Source organism: Anarhichas minor, unplaced genomic scaffold (genome assembly GCF_050575085.1).
Source record: "Anarhichas minor isolate MPS153535 unplaced genomic scaffold, ASM5057508v1 ptg000018l, whole genome shotgun sequence".
NCBI lineage: Eukaryota > Metazoa > Chordata > Actinopteri > Perciformes > Anarhichadidae > Anarhichas > Anarhichas minor.
Window position 1 is genome coordinate 14,499,918 of NW_027466464.1, and position 5,083 is coordinate 14,505,000.

Sequence of the window (5,083 nt, forward strand, 5' to 3'; positions counted from 1 at the left end):
CGTCTGGACTCAAGCTCATTATGCAGATTATCTAGCATGTACAAGGATGTCGTGTTTGGTAGCATGACATATATATATATATATATATATATATATATATATATATATACTGTATATATATATATATATATATATATATATATATATATATATATATATACTGTATATATATATATATATATATATATATATATATACTGTATATATATATATATATATATGTATGTATATGTATGTATGTATGTATGTATATGTATGTATGTATGTATGTATATGTATGTATGTATATATATATATATATGTATGTATGTATATATATGTATATATATATGTATATGTATATGTATGTATATATATGTATATGTATGTATATATATATATGTATATATATGTATATATGTATATATATATATGTATATATATGTATATATGTATATATATATATGTATGTATATGTGTATATATATATATATATATATGTATATATATATACGTATATATATATATATATGTATATATGTATATATATACATATATATGTATATATATATATATATACATATATATGTATATATATGTATATATGTATATATATGTATATATACGTATATATATATACATATATATGTATATATATGTATATATGTATATATATGTATATATATACACACAGAGTACCAGTCTGTTAAATATGCATGAAGACATGCATGTGTTTACTGTTTAGGTGTGTAATTGGACGCTCATTAGTATTTTATTCAGAGTCTAACTGTGTGCGTCTGCGTGTGCGTGCGCGTGTGTGTGCGCGTGCGTGCGTGCGTGTGACTCATGCGTCTCTAAAAACGGGGACAGACTATTTCCTCTAATATGAACCAGAGTGAGACTCCGTTCATGCATGCTGCATGTTTCCTCTCTCACTCTCTCTCACTCGCCCACACCCTTTTATCTCGGTGTGTGTGTGTGTTCAACTACACGCACACACACACACATACAGAGGTAGATGAGTCATTCACACACACACACACGGCAGGATAATAAAATGTGGGCGAGTGAAAAGAGACATCGCCACCTTTCTCCTCGCTCAGAATACTAATATCCCTCTGAGATTTTCAAAATAAGACACAAAGAAATGCACTTTTTTCTGCTTTTTATTGAAGAAAATAATTAAGTTTGTCATTTCTAAACGACAAAATAAAACTAAACTGTCTTGTTGAATTCAAACTAAAACTACTGAAACATGACATTTATTATCAAAATATTTCATTTCCTAACTCTAAACTGTTAAATATTCAGTGAATAATATCAATATTATGAGTTAAATTTACATTTAAATATAATAACTGCAGTTTTTTCAGTGTGACGTCAGGACGAAAATAAATTTTACATATTTATGTCACCGTGTGTTAATTATTGATTAATTTATTTATTTTTTCATCAATAATAAGGTCACTGGTTATATATAAGCTGTGAAACTTATTCATAAATGTACCTAATCGAAGCTATGTTTAGCTAGCCTCTTTGAAGCTAACTGAGCACAAACAAATAGCTTCAAACTGTTAGCATACCCTTCTTTATGCTCGCTGTCCAAGGTTATTCAATGTTAGCATTATGTAGCTAACCAACGTCAAGACAAAGCTACAAATGTTCAGCATGTCTGGTTTTATGCTTGCTGCTTGTAGCAAAGTGCAAAGACAGTTGCTAATCAAGAGCTAAAACGAATCATTAGCATCTCTTAGGCTAGCTAGGCTAACCACGTCTTGGATGTGTTCTTTTTTTAAACCAAGTTTGTCCCGCCTACTCTCGCCTTACTGACCTTTGATAGGCTAAAAATATTGGAAGCAAATAAACAACTTGATGGTGCTACAACTTTGTTTGGCAAATTTTCTGTTACCCGTGTAGCATGAAAGCATGGTGGGATTAGCAAGCTAGCATGATAGCTAGCCATCCGCTAAATTCACATTCTTGTTTCTCTTGTCACATCGTGGGAAAGAACACTGCTATCACCAGATGGCGGAGAACTTTGTTCAGCTCATTTTCTGTTACCCGTGTAGCATTAGCGCATGGTGGGATTAGCATGCTAGCTCGTCATGCTGGTGTGACTAGCAGAAGAAAAAATAAATAAGCCGTCCTGGTGCGTCTGTGTACTGGATCGGACTCTGGGGAAACATCCCAACATGATGGACTGTTCCTTTAAGTCGTGATAAATGGAGCGCTGGGTTTCACCACCATCACCCCCCCCCCCCCCCCCGTAGAAAACACACAAACACACACACACTTTCAGTCAAAGCAACCTTTCGCTTCTTCGCCTGTGTGTGTGTGTGTCTGGCTGTTTACCGAGCGAGACGAGCAGCGCCGGCGATGAATATTTAAACAGCGAGAGAGAGCAGCCATCATTTATTGATGTTGGTGAAAGGAAAGATGAATAGCCCGTCTGTGTACACAGTGTGTGTGCGTGTGTGTGTGTGTGCGTGTGTGGGACGTCTGAATACGAGTCAACTGATTTTCTTCGTGTTCTACTTTGGTTGTTCAGAATGTAAATTTTAAAGGTTTAATAAGCAGTGGTGTATAGTAACGAAGTAGAAATACTTCGTTACTGTAGTTAAGTCGTTTTTTTGGATATCTGTACTTTACTTTACTATTTATATTTCTGTTGACTTTTACTTTTACTTCACTACATTTTGCAAAGAAAACTGATACTTTTACTCCAATACATTTCCCCTGAAACCTTCGTTACTCGCGACAAAATCAAATCTATCTTTAGAAACAAAATGAATCATGAGACCAACGTCGGGGACCGTGGTGGAACAGAGACTGCAAGCAAGCAGGTTTGGTGAATCAGTGGTCCTAGCTTGCAAGTTAAATCATTGGTTAATCACGTTAATGCGCAATTGCAAACAAGTGCTCTCAAAGCCGCGGTGTTTTGATTCCCAGTGATGCCCAGGATGCTATACGCTATAGCTAGCGAGACTACATGAGCAGAATTCCACTCTACGATGACTGATTTCATGACGGAAGCAGAAATGGAAGCACCTGCTACTCCCGCAACAAACTACGGTGGTGACGAAGACCAACACCCGAGGATCGCTAGCGAGTTAGTGAGCTGAGGAAGTGTTGACAGTTGTGAGATTGTGTTGATTTGAGTCATCTTAGCTATAATCATTGCAGCACTAGTTGGCTAACATTAGCTAACTTAACGTTAGCTAGCCACCACACCATAGGATTGACAGGAGCCGCGAGAGCGCAGCATTAGCGTTAGCATTAGGGAAATCCTTCCCAGCTGTGCGCAAGCTGTGTGTGAAGCTGAACACACCTCTACCTGCCTCAGCGGCCTGTGAAAGGCTGTTTAGCATCGCAGGACTAGTCTTCAGCCCAAGAAGAGCGAGACGGAATTCTCGCAATTTTGAAAACCAACTTTTTTTGGAGATGAACAGGACATTTTTCAGGTTCAAGTAATGACTGGGTTGTTACTTTCGGTGCTGCTTTAGTATTGATCATGTTTTGATATTTGAGTCATTTTGTGGATGATCAGATGGAGTTATGATGGCAGCAGTCGCCCAATTGCAGATTCAGCTTGAGCAAAACCTTTGCCTATTGTGTTCAAATCAGTTTACAAGGCAGGTGTCCTTTCTCACAACACTGACCTGATGCATCAAGTGGATATTTTCTGCTGAACACAATATGATGCATTTGCCCTCTACATCCTCTAGTCGGAATGAGCATACTTATAAACGCACTGTTACAACTCCTTCATAGTGTCATATTGCTTTTCGGAGAATTATGATGATAAGTTCATAGTAGATGCAAAAGTATACTTATGTACAATATATTATGTTGAACATTGTTGCTCCTGGATGGATCACAGCCAACACAATTATGTTCAACACAGCTCCATGTCCTTGGTCATGGTGCCACAGCACTTAAAAGAATAAACTTCATAATTCTGACCCTTTGCTTTTTATTAACAGCATTTACTTGTACTTTTACTTTCAATACTTAAGTACATTTAATATCAGAAAATTACTTTTGATACTTAAGTACAATAAATATCAGATACTTTAAGACTTTTACTCAAGTAGTATTCTAATAGGTGACTTTTACTTTTACTGGAGTCATTTTCCAGTAAGGTATCTTTACTTTTACTCAAGTATTGCTTTTGGGTACTTTATACACCACTGTTAAGAAGTAACATGTACAGATAAAAATGTCTTAAAAACAAACAAACAAACAAACAAAAGGTCTTTGTTTGTTTTCTTTCATAAATCCAAATGTTTACAACAATGTTCATAGAAATCTGTCATTTTATTGAAGGTGCGTTTCATTTGGTCGCCTGTCGGTGGCGTCGTCTCCTCTTTACTCCTCTAGAGTCTAACCTCCAGAGGAACAGGAAGTTAGCAAGTTAGCGCTACGTTAGCTAACATTGACGTGAAAGATTGGTTTAGTAAATGTTCGCTAACATTACGTTAACGTGTATTTTTTTAACATTGCGTTAGCTAAAATTACGTTAACGCAATGTTAACTGGTGAGGGAGAGAGAGAGAGAGACAGGTAGAGAGAGAGACAGGTAGAGAGAGAGACAGGTTGAGAGAGAGAGAGACAGGTTGAGAGAGAGAGAGAGAGAGAGAGAGAGACAGGTTGAGAGAGAGAGAGAGAGAGACAGGTTGAGAGAGAGAGAGACAGGTTGAGAGAGAGAGAGAGAGAGACAGGTTGAGAGAGAGAGAGAGAGACAGGTTGAGAGAGAGAGAGAGAGAGACAGGTTGAGAGAGAGAGAGAGACAGAGAGACAGGTTGAGAGAGACAGAGAGACAGGTTGAGAGAGAGACAGGTAGAGAGAGACAGAGAGACAGGTTGAGAGAGAGAGAGACAGGTAGAGAGAGAGAAAGAGCATGTCTGTGTGTGTGTGTGTGTGTGTGTGTGTGTGTGTGAGAGAGAGAGAGAGAGAGAGAGAATAATGGAGGAGGAAATCAGGACGGTTTCAAGGTTCTCTGATTTCCCCTCGCTGCCTCACACACAGTCAGACAAGGTCACACACATACACACACACCTGCACACACTCACACAGACACACATACACTCGTCTTCAGGCTTCAC